The 12348-nt window shown below is 44.8% G+C and overlaps 1 protein-coding gene across 1 annotated transcript in view; it reads left to right on the plus strand.

Annotated features, from left to right (window-relative positions):
* LOC141176272 (glutamate receptor ionotropic, NMDA 3B-like) overlaps positions 1-12348 on the plus strand; it is a 474027-nt gene that overhangs the window by 416225 nt on the left and 45454 nt on the right. The window lies entirely within an intron of this gene.

A 12348-nucleotide genomic window follows, 5' to 3' on the forward strand; every position in this document is an offset into this window, starting at 1 on the left:
TTCATCACGATGAACAAGTCATGGATCTCCAAGAACTTTTTCTCCCCAATCGCAGACTGTACAGACTAGGCAATTTTGTAGTTTTTAGTGTGCTGCATTCATCTCGTGTAATTACAGTCTGTGATATGGCTTCTGTGCCTGCTCTTGCTACTGCTGCAGGTGTTGACACAAATTTTTGGAAATGTGAACACTCCTGGTTGGGTCTCTATCTGCTGGGTTGGCTGTAGTGGAAGATGTTTTGGTCTCCATTATACTAATTCTACTCTGGTGAAATTGATGCCACTTTGGTGGTGTTAGGCCCTAATTTTTTTATATGTGAACAGTCCTGATTGGGTCTCCATCTGCTGGGTTGGCTGTAGTGTAAGAGGTTTTGGTCTCCATTACAATAGTTATACTCTAGTGAAATTAATTTTTTGCCGCAGATCCTGTTCTCCACACAGGGGTACACAGACGTTATAAACTCAAAATTGGTTTTCTTACTACCATGGTATATAAAGCAGGCTACATCTCAGCTTAAAGTTCTTTGGGGCAGATATTGTTCTCCACACAGGGGTACACAGACATTATAAACTCAAAATTGATATTGATATTGCAGGCTACACCTCAGCTTAAATTTTTTTAAGGCAGATATTGTTCTAAACACAGGGGTACACAGACATGATAAAATCAAAATTGATTTGCTTAATACCGTGGTATATAAAGCAGACTACATCTCAGCTTAAAATTCTTTGGGGCAAATATTGTTCTCTATATGCAGGAAGAAAAAAAAGAGAAGCTGGGTCCGAACAGCTTCCTGACCCTCGTCACCTCCCAGGGGGGGAGGTGATCCTGATGAGACTCAGATACCTGAGGGTCACGTGGACTGTACTGTGCCATCAGGGCAAGAGGAGGAAGAGGGTGACTCTCAGGGCGAGGAATGGGAGTAGCTCATCTGAGGAGGTGGAGGAAGATGGTGCAGACACTGAGTGATGAAACCGCGATGAACACTGCATCCTTAGCCACAACTGTGGCTGTGACCAGCATGGGTCACGGGTCTTCAGCTCGCAAGGGCAGCAAAGGTTGCCTAGCCTGGGCCTTTTTTTGACACCGCAAAGGATGAGCCAAATCATGCTATGTGACAGCTTTGCAAGAAAAAACTCCGTAGAGAAATTAAGCGCAATAGTTTTACTACTACATACATGAACCTTTACATGCGCAATTTCACTGCGATAAAATGCGGACCTCAACAAGCTTCACCCACCCCATCAACCGCATCTGCTGCTTCTTCCTCCTCCTCTGTTACCGTGCTAAGTATTGTCACTCAGGTCTCCCACAGCAGAACCTCTGGTTCTTTAACAGCTCCAGTCAGGCTGAGTGAAAGCCCGTCAGCTGTAATGGAAGCGGACATGCCTGCTGTTTTTGACCAATCTCAGAAAATGAGCATACCACAACTTTATCAATCTCCGCCTGCATCTCACTCCCGATCCAGCAGTTTGTCCGGTTCACCATACTCTGCCCTCTCTCAGCACAGCAGCCAGCCCTCAGTCCCATAGTTGTGGTCACATAAAAGATTGTTTCCTCCTACACATGACAAAGCTAAGAGATTGAACTCCACCATCTCCAATCTGTTGGCCACGGAAATGGTGGTGTCAGGCCCGAATTTTTTGAAACGTGAACACTCATGGTTGGGTCTCCATCTGCTGGGTTGGCTGTGGTGGAAGAGTTGTCGGTCCCCATTATACTAGTTCTAATCTAGTGAAATTAATTCTTTGGTGCAGATATTGTCACACAGGTACACATGATGTAATCGAAATTGGTTTTCTACATTTCATCCTTTAATTCTTTGGTGCTTATATTGTTTTCCATAAAAGGGTACACATTAGTGATGAGTGAGCACTAAATGTGCTCGACTTAGTAGTTCAGCAGTTTCTCAAAACCTACCCAGATCTGCCAGATCTGCTTGTGAAAGTATACTGCGTGTGTGCCCATTCCAGAATGTCAGCTACAGCTTCCGCCACCCTGGCAGTGCTTCACTGACTGGTGTGCGATGTGACCACACATTGGAAATCAACGTTACAGATGTTGGGAAGGATTTGTGAGCAGCAGAGGGCAGTTGTTGAGTACCAGCTTCAACACGCCCGTTGGAATTTAGGTCAGCCTCTGCACATAAAAGCTGATGAGTGGGCATGGATGCCTGACATCTGTGCCGTCCTCCAAAACTTTCAGGACTACACCAAGATGGTGAGTGGCGGTGATGCCATAATTAGTATCACCATCCTGCTTCTCTGTCTACTGAAATGCTCGCTGCTCACAATTAAAGAGGAGGCATTGCAGGCGGAGCAAGGAACTATACAGGGTGAATCTACACAGACCATTCTCATCTCATCTCAACGCGGATTGAGTGATAATGAGGAGTAGAGATGAGCGAATGTTTCAATATTCGATTTGGATTACGAATGCCAAATTTGCAATATTCGCCTGTTTATTCGTGGAATGATCGTCGAACGTTACCGAATGCCATAGGATTCGATGGGGGGACAAAAAAACGCATACGTAACACCTTAAAAGCCCCAAAGTTGCCAAAACACATCAATTTAGTGGTAGACACCTGGAAAATGCCAATTGACCCAGAGTACAAGTACTATATTTATTATTACTATTACAGCCACATTTGTTTCGTGGCGCTTTACATGTGAAAAGGAGTCACCGTCGGTGACTCATCGACTGGTACAAGAGGAGAGAGGACACTGCCCAAGCACACAAACAATCTACAAGGGATGGGTGAGGATACTGTAGGTCAGGGTACTGCTAGTTGTGTAGCGGTATGCTAGAGCGAGGCATACCACAGATTGTACGTTTGTCACAAGAAGTGGGTCTTCAGCTTCCTTTTCAACGTTTGCTTCGTAGGTTAGAGTCTGTGTTGGGGTACAGTAATACGCAGTAGCCGAGATGCATGGGACAAATTTTGTAGGCGTAGAGAAGAAGATCTTGGAAGGATGGGAAGTTGCGTGCAGGTAACTAGTACAAGGAGACTCGGTCACACATGTATGGAGAAGACAGGTTTTCAATGGCTTGGTATGCCAGAGTTAGGCTTTTCAACTGGAGTGTCTGGGCAACAGGGAGCCAGCGCAGGGATAGACAGAGGGGAGAAGCCTGGGAATAGCAGGATGACAGGTGGATTAATCTGCCTACACAGTTTAGTATAGATTGGAGGGGTGCGACAATGGTAGGAAGGAGGCCACAGAGCAGGAGCTTGTAGTAGTCGAGGTGGGAGATGATGAGGGCCTGCTCAGGTGTTTTTCTACATTCATGGTTGAGGAATGTGCGGATCCCAGAGATACTTTGGAGTTGGAGTCAACAGCAAGTGGAAAGGGCTTAGATCTGATGTTTGAAGAACAGATCAGAGTCAAGCTTGCGGGACTGGGGAGAGTGGACAGCCATTCACTTTGATAGATAGGTCAGTTGTGGGGGAGAGGTGAATGAGATGGTGGAAAGATGCTGCATTCTGTTTTATCCATGTTAATTTTTACAAATCTAGCAGAGATGAAAGATGAAACACAGGACACACATTGTGGGATTCTGGCTAGTAAGGAGTTGATATCAGGTCCAGAGAGGTAGATCTATGTGTCGTCAGAATAGAGGTGATACTGAAAGCCGTGAGACCATGAGCTGTCATAAACCGAATGTGTAGATGGAGAAGAGCCTGGGTCCTACAACTGAACCTTAGGGGACACCAACACATAGGGGGTGAGATGAGGAGATGGTGTGTGAGTGGGAGACACTGATTGTCCTGTCAGTTAGGTATGAAAAGATCCAAGACAGGGCCAAGTCTGTGATGCCGAGAGAGGATTCTGAAGTAAAAGGATATGGTCTACTGTGTTGAAGGCAGATGACAGGTCTAGGAGGAGGAAGACAGAGTAGTCTGGCTTGGATTAGGCAGTTAGTCGGTCATTGGTGACTTTAGTAAGAGCAGTTTCAGTAGATAGAGACACAATCAGAACTGCTCACATTAAAAAAAAAATTAGGACCTAAGACCACCACTTCCGTAGCATACAAATTGGAGATGGTAGAGTTCAACCTCCTAGCTTTGTCATGTGTAGGAGTAAACAATCTTTTACGTGACCACAACTGCAGGACCGAGGGCTGGCTGCAGTGCTGAGAAAGGGTGGAGTAAGGTGAAATGGACAAACTGCTAGACCGTGATTGAGGTGCAGATGTTACGGTGGATTGAGAAACATGTGGTGTGCTCAGGGAAACAAACACAGCAGGCATGTCAGCTTCTGTTAGAGCTGACGGGCTCTCACTCAGCCTGACTGGAGCGAGTATACAACCGTAGGTTCTGCAGTCAGAGACTTGCGTGACAGTACTTGACACGGTAACAGAGGAGGAGGAAGAAGCAGCAGATGCGTTCTATGGGGGGGCTGATGGTTTGATGGTTGTTTATTGCAAACCAATTTTGAGTTGATCATGTTTGTGTACCCCTTTGTGGAGAACAATATCTGCACCAAATAATTAATCTCACTACAGTATAGCTATACAAATAGATGGAGACCAAAATCTCTTCCACTCCGACCAACCCAGGAGATGGAGACCTAACCAGAAGTGTTCACATTTCCCTAAATTGGGGCCTAACACCAACAAAGTGGCATCAATTTAACCAGAGTAGAAGTAGTTTAATGGAGACAGAAACCTCTTCCACTACAGCCAAACCCAATAGATGGAGACCCAATCAGGATTCTCCACATTTCCAAAAATTATTGGCAGACACTAGCAAAGTGGCATTAATTTTACTACAGTAGAAATTGAAGAATTAGGAACCAAAACCTCTTCCACTACAGCCAACACACCAGATGGAGACTCAATCAGGAGTGCACCATCCTCTCCAGTCGTTCACCACGTGTCAGACTTGTACTCTGTTGTGCAGGTGCACGAGCTGGTCTAAAAAATGTGTGAAAGGACTCACAGAAATTGCTTCTGCCACTTACACTACTGCGTGTGCCTCACTTCTGTCTTGGGAAAAAACTCTCTTAAGGTTGTGTAAAAGCGTGTTTCGATACTCCATCATTCGTGGGTCCCTTTCCAGGACGGGAAGCATCTGTCAAAATTTACTTTTATAATGTGAATCTAACAGAGTGGCAACCCAGTCGTCAGCACTATTTTGAATCATAACTATACAGGGATGAATTGCAGATAGTGAAGCAAGAACGCACTCACATGTGAGCCTCTTTCCTGAGGTTCAAGCTCATGCTGTGTTGGTGGCTGGGTAATTCTTGTTTCCTTCGTCCCCTCTCGCCAAACACAGAGAAGGGATGATTATCCTTTTCATGTTCTGACTGTTGCTCGCCCATCACCTCTTCCTCTTCCAGTTGTTCCTCGCCTTCACTAACACTTTCACTAAAGTTTTTCTTTTATCGCCAACCCCCCTCGATTGCAGTTAACCACCCTTCCTTGGCACCCTGAGATGTGCCCTACTGTATGACGTTAGTAACAGAAGAAAGTGTTTTTTTATTGTGGATGAGGCCTGTATAACATAGAATATATGCTCCAAGATATTTCAAACTCAGATCTAGCCTGCTGTATCACATTAGTCACAGTAAAAAATAGATTTATTTACTCTGCATAAGCTCTGCATACAGCTGAATTTCACTGCCACTAAAATAGTATGTGGCTTTTTGCAAAGTGTATGTTTGTGACACCAAAAAATCTTTTGTGGACTCTGACTAGCAATAGACAAAATATTTTTTTTTACTCTGAAAACAGCTGAAGTTCACCACCACTAACATAGTAGCTGACGTACAGTAGAGTGTATGACGTTTGTCACACAAAAAAAATCTTTGATGGACTGTGGCTAGCAACAGAAAAAATCTATCTTTTTTACTCTGAAAACAGCTGAATTTCACCCACCAAAAAAATGACAAACTGGGCTAATACAGCTTGCATGATCACATTAGCAAATGAAAAAACATTTTTTTTTGTGCTCTGCACTCAAAAGCTCTTTAGATAGCTGAATTTCAACCCCACAAAAAGTGGCCTACAAGGGCTTGCTTGCTTGCTTTATCACATTAGCAAGTGCAAAAATAGATTGAAGGTATACCCCTGCATGGATAACACAGTACAACCAGTGCACAACACTGTTTTATGCCATAGGCCCTGCTCTTTCTGTCTAAATCTCTGTAATTGCACAAAAAAACAAAAAAAGGGCTGAACGGTCGATTAAACAGGTACACTGCACAGGACTTATCTACACTATCTGACTTCCACCGAAGCACCCATCTATCTAGATAATATCTCTCAATACACAGGACAGAGCACACTCAGCAGCGTCTATCTCCTTCTGTGACATCCATAAAATGGCGCTGAGGGAACATGGCCGGTTTTTATATGGAGAGGACATGTGATTTCAGCAGCCAATTGCAGAAGCCCTCGTGTCTGCAACTCTCTGGATGCTTCCTGCGCTCTGATTGGCTAACCACGCTTTCCTGACTTAGTTATCGCCTGCAGGAGGAAAAAAAAAAAAGCGCATCGCTGATCTGACCTGTTATGAGCTATCACCAGCCCCCCCACTCATCTGCCATGTGTCCCCGCTCATCATACACAAGCATTATGCTATCAAAACTATAAAAAATGCTGTAGTTGGCCCGCAATCATGTAACCACAGAAATTCGCCAAACGTTATATTTTTTCCCAAATTTAACAAATTTTGCTCGTTTTTTTGATCACAAATCCGAATGAGCCACATTCGTGTAAAACCTAAGTTTGGAGATCGGATCTGGAACATATTCGCTCGTCACTAATGAGGAGAAGAACATGGACAGTCATCCTCTTGGTGAGGACAGGGAAGTCTTGGCTGTGTTGGAAGTCTTGATACACCTCTTTCAGTCTGTGGGAAAGCTGTATGAGTTTCGCTTAATGATGACCTTCAGTGGCCTAAACTGTGACTTTGCTTATGCACGTTATTTCTCAAAACGCATTACATATCAGGCCATTGCCCAACTTTGCAGTCATGAAATTCAAGATGTAAAGATCTTTGTGTGTCGAATCATCACCGGGAAGTGTGAGCTGATGTTAGATGGGCTGCCATTGCTTATGGAACAAGCTGCATTAGAGGACTTCCTGGGAGAAATGACAGCCAGAGTAGATACGGTTTCCCTCTATTCCAGTCCTTTCACTGACCTAAAGAACATGGCTGAGGTGAAATACAAGTGTCACCAAGAAGCAGTGTCAGACTGAAGAACATTGGGCTCACCAGAGGATTTGATTCTGGGGGCCCACCTTTCTTCCCCGCTTAAGAGACCCATATCAGCTGCAAGGTTTGCGCTATGATCTCTCCTGAAGCCAGCGTCCACCAGAGGATTCTCCGGTTCTCTGATGGGCCCCTCCAACCCTGCTGAGAAGCAGCCCTGGTTAAGAAAAGTCTGTGTGAAGGTTCCTGGACAAGGTATGGCAGCTTTTTATTGATGAGGAAACTGGAGAACCCGGGGGGAAAACCCACGCAAACACAGGGAGAACATAAAACTCCTTGCAGATGTTGTCCTTGGCGGGACAAGATATTGTCCTTGGTGGTGTTGGTTTAAACCCAGGACCCCAGCGCTGCAAGACTGCAGTGCTAGCCACTGAGCCACCATCGTGCCCTCTCTGTTCTCCCTCTGATATCTAACATGCTGGAGAAACTTGCACCTACTGCCACTAAGTGTCTTCAGGGCCTTTGTGAGAAACTAATGTTTGGGCAGCCACTTAGTCTACCAAATAAAATTCTTGAGAAGGAAATTGTGGATGACTTCGCTTCTGGTACTGGGTGCACTGCTAATACCATGGCGTCGTGCCATAATTCACTGGAAATATTCCAGGCTGGTTGGGGACAAGCTCATTCCCACAGAAAACTGCCAGCAGCAAGCTAAGGAGATGGTGGCCTCTATCATCATGAAGGAATTAGCTTGTTGTCTAGGAGACCAACCACCACTGTCTACCTTGTGAACATTGTACCCTGACCTACTGTATCCTCACCCTTCCCTTGTAGATTGTTTGTGCACCCTCGCGGGCAGGGTTCTCTCTCCTTGTACCAGTTGGTAACCCCTTTTCACATGTGAAGCGCCACGGAATAAATGTAGCTTTAATAAATGATAATTATACTACTTGTACTCTGGGTCTATTGATGGCACTTTCCTGGTGTCTGCCCCTAATTTGATGTGTTTTGGCAGCTTTTGGGCCCGTTTGAAGGTGTTGTGTATGCTTTTGTTTTTGCCTCCCATTTAAACCAATGGCATTCAGTAATGTTCTAGGAATATTTGACGAATATTGCAAATATGACAATCGTACAAACTGAAACTTTCGCTCATCTCTAATCTTGTGCACAGGTGCCGGGGAGACAACCTGTTCTGTTTCCTCTTTCATCTGACAGTCCTTTATAGACTGATTTCTATGTGAGGTAAGTTTATAATACGCTATCTATGGCTCATTGACTGAGCAATCACAACTTAAGTTAATATCACTTTTCTGTACATATATCTTTTTCAAGTTGCTTGCTCTTTTATAATGTTCATTTGAGCAGTTAGAGTACTATATCTGATGCGCCCCCAGGGCCGTGGGGTACTCTGCAGCCGGGCCTCTGGTTGCCAGGGGGTATCACGGTGGCTGGCCCGGTCCGTGACCCAGGGCGGTCAGTGAAATGGGGAAACTTCTATTATTTGGGGTTTTTGGAATTATTCGTGATGCCACCTGTGGTACCTGGTGATGATCACCAGCGCTGCTACAGTCCTCTGAGGCAGATGTTAGGGCAGCTTGTGATGGGACGGCTCCCCACAGGTGGAGCGGGTCTCAGGGCAGTGTGGGGAATGTACTGGATGGTGGTGCAGGGGAGAGATGGCAGGACGGTCCCGGAGGAAGGATGGACACTCACACAGGGGTACGCTTCAGTACTTTTACTGGTGATGCTGCAGGCACGGTCCAGGGTACTCCAGGTGAAGAGCGTACTTCTGGACTCTCCCCAGTGAGCGGGTATAGGGCCTCCTGATCCGTTGCTTTACTCTCTCTGCTTCTGGCCTGCCTTGGTTACTGTCTCTCTCTGCACCTGCTGACCTGGTGGTAGGGCCTTCTCTTTGGAGATCACTCTCCCTGGACGCTGGGACCTCTGTGACTCCTAGCCCTGGTACTGCAATCAGCATTAGGTGGACCTGGGACCTGTAGTTCTCCAGGGGTTCCGCTGGTTTCTACTGGGTGTAAAGGGTCCCTGTAGGCGCGGACCCGGTGTCCGGTAAATATATTGGGGTGAGCCTGGTATGCTCCTCTGTCCCCTCACTACTTCTTCCTTTTCCTCTCGCCTACGGCCCACTCAAGGCCCTCACTAGGCTTCCACACGTGCTGTAGGCCTTGGCTCGCCTAAGCACAGCAGCCAGCTTGCTGCTTTCTTCACTGATCTCTGAGCGTCAGCACACTCTCTGCTCACCTCTGAGCTGTGTTCCTCTCTCTCTGAACACTAAACTGAAACTACACTCAGCTGCCTTGCTCCACCCTCCCTTTATATATCCCTAACGGGCTCCCTCTGCTGCTCTGAGGTGGTAGGGTGGAGGTGTGTGAATGTGTGAGGGCCTCTTATGGAGGAGTCCATCCATGCACCCTTCTGGGTTCTGTGGCACCAATGCGCAGCAGGGCGCCACATATCCAACTTTGGAGGGCTGTGGATTTTAATGTACAGTACAGACCAAAAGTTTGGACACACCTTCTCATTTAAAGATTTTTCTGTATTTTCATGACTATGAAAATTGTACATTCACACTAAAGGCATCAAAACTATGAATTAACACATGTGGAATTATATACTTAACAACAAAAGTGTGAGACAACTGAAAATATGTCTTATATTCTAGGTTCTTCAAAGTAGCCACCTTTTGCTTTGATGACTGCTTTGCACACTCTTGGCATTCTCTTGATGAGCTTCAAGTGGTAGTCACCGGAAATGGTTTTCACTTCACAGGTGTGCCCTGTCTGGTTTAATAAGTGGGATTTCTTGCCTTATAAATGGGGTTGGGACCATCAGTTGTGTTGTGCAGAAGTCTGGTGGATACACAGCTGATAGTCCTACTGAATAGACTGTTAGAATTTGTATTATGGCAAGAAAAAAAGCAGCTAAGTAAAGAAAAACGAGTGGCTATCATTACTTTAAGAAATGAAGGTCAGTCAGTCCGAAAAACTGGGCAAACTTTGAAAGTGTTCCCAAGTGCAGTTGCAAAAACCATCAAGCGCTACTAAGGATCTGGTTCACATGAGGACCGCCCCAGGAAAGGAAGACCAAGAGTCACCTCTGCTTCTGAGGATAAGTCTATCCAAGTCACCAGCCTCAGAAATCGCAGGTTAACAGCAGCTCAGATTAGAGACCAGGTCAATGCCACAGAGTTCTAGCAGCAGACACATCTCTTCAACAACTGTTAAGAGGAGACTTTGTGCAGCAGGCCTTCATGGTAAAATAGCTGCTAGGAAACCACTGCTAAGGACAGGCAACAAGCAGAAGAGACTTGTTTTGGCTAAAGAACACAAGGAATGGACATTAGACCAGTAGAAATCTGTGCTTTGGTCTGATGAGTCCATATTTGAGATCTTTGGTTCCAACCACTGTGTCTTTGTGCGATGCAGAAAAGGTGAACGGAAGGACTTTACATGCCTGGTTCCCACCGTGAAGCATGGAGGAGGAGGTGTGATGGTGTGGGGGTGCTTTGCTGGTGACACTGTTGGAGATTTATTCAAAATTGAAGGCATACTGAACCAGCATGGCTACCACAGCATCTTGCAGCGGCATGCTATTCCATCCGGTTTGCATTTAGTTGGACCATCATTTATTTTTCAACAGGACAATTATCCCAAACACACCTCCAGGCTGTGTAAGGGCTATTTGACCAAGAAGGAGAGTGATGGGGTGCTACGCCAGATGAACTGGCCTCCACAGTCACCAGACCTGAACCCAATCGAGATGATTTGAGGTGAGCTAGACCGCAGAGTGAAGGCAAAATGGCCGACCAGTGCTAAGCATCTCTGGGAACTCCTTCAAGATTGTCGGAAGACCATTTCCGGTGACTACCTCTTGAAGCTCATCAAGAGAATGCCAAGAGTGTGCAAAGCAGTCATCAAAGTAAAAGGTGGCTACTTTGAAGAACCTAGAATATAAGACATATTTTCAGTTGTCTCACACTTTTGTTGTTAAGTATATAATTCCACATGTGTTAATTCATAGTTTTGATGCCTTCAGTGTGAATGTACAATTTTCATAGTCATGAAAATACAGAAAAATCTTTAAATGAGAAGATGTGTCCAAACTTTTGGTCTGTACTGTATGTGTATGGTTTACCAATTGAGGTTACCTATTACAGAGGTGTATGTCTTTCTACTTGCAGCTGAAAGGTTGTTGTATCCTAATATCGAAGCGTGTGTGGATGGTATACATATATTCTGCCAAAATTCTGTGAAGCACTTGTGGGTTCAAAGTGCTCACCACAGCTCTAGATAAATTCCTTGAGGGATGTAGTTTCCAAAATTGGGTCACTTGTAAGGTGTTTCCGCTGTTTATGCACATCAGGGACTCTGCAGACACGACAAGGTGTCCGATATCTATCCCAGTTAATTTCGCACATCAAAATTTAAATGGTGCTCCTTCCCTTCCGAGCCCTGCCGTGTGCCCAAATAGTAGTTTTCCACCACATATGGAGTATCGGCGTACTCGGGAGATATTTCACAGAAAATTTGGGGGTCCATTTTCTTCTGTTACACGTTTGAAAATGAAAAATTTGGTGCTTAAGCAACATTTTTGTGGGAAATATGTATTTTTTCTTTTTTATGGCTAAACGGTCAAATTCTGTGAACCATCTGTGGGCTCGAGGTGCTCACCACGCCTTTAGATAAATTCCTTGAGGGAGTGTAGTTTCCAAAATGGGGTCACTTTTTTTGGTTAACATCAGGGGCCCTACAAACTAGACATGTTTGTTTCAGCCAATTTTGTGCCTGAAAAGTCAAATGGCGCTCCTATACTTCGGGGCACAGTATTTTTCCACCACATATGGGGTATCGGCGTACTCAGTAGAAATTCTACAACTAATTTTTATGTCAATTTTCTCCTGTTACCCTTGTGAAAATGACAAATTTTGGGCCAAAGAAACGCAAAAAATATCGAACAAATTTTATTTATCTATTTATGATGAATAACTATCTGGTGTACGGGCATAAAAATTCAAAGTTTGAAAATGTTAAAATTTTCACATTTTATGTCAAATTTTTGATATTTTCATAAAACGCTAATCATATGAACCAAAATTTACCACTACCATAAAGTACAGTGTCACGTAAAAATAATCTCATAGTCACTGGTTGTGTTTAAGCATTCCAAAG

This window comes from Phyllobates terribilis, unplaced genomic scaffold (assembly GCF_046119375.1).
Source record: "Phyllobates terribilis strain yellow unplaced genomic scaffold, ASM4611937v1 Scaffold_22__1_contigs__length_20350403, whole genome shotgun sequence".
Lineage (NCBI taxonomy): Eukaryota > Metazoa > Chordata > Amphibia > Anura > Dendrobatidae > Phyllobates > Phyllobates terribilis.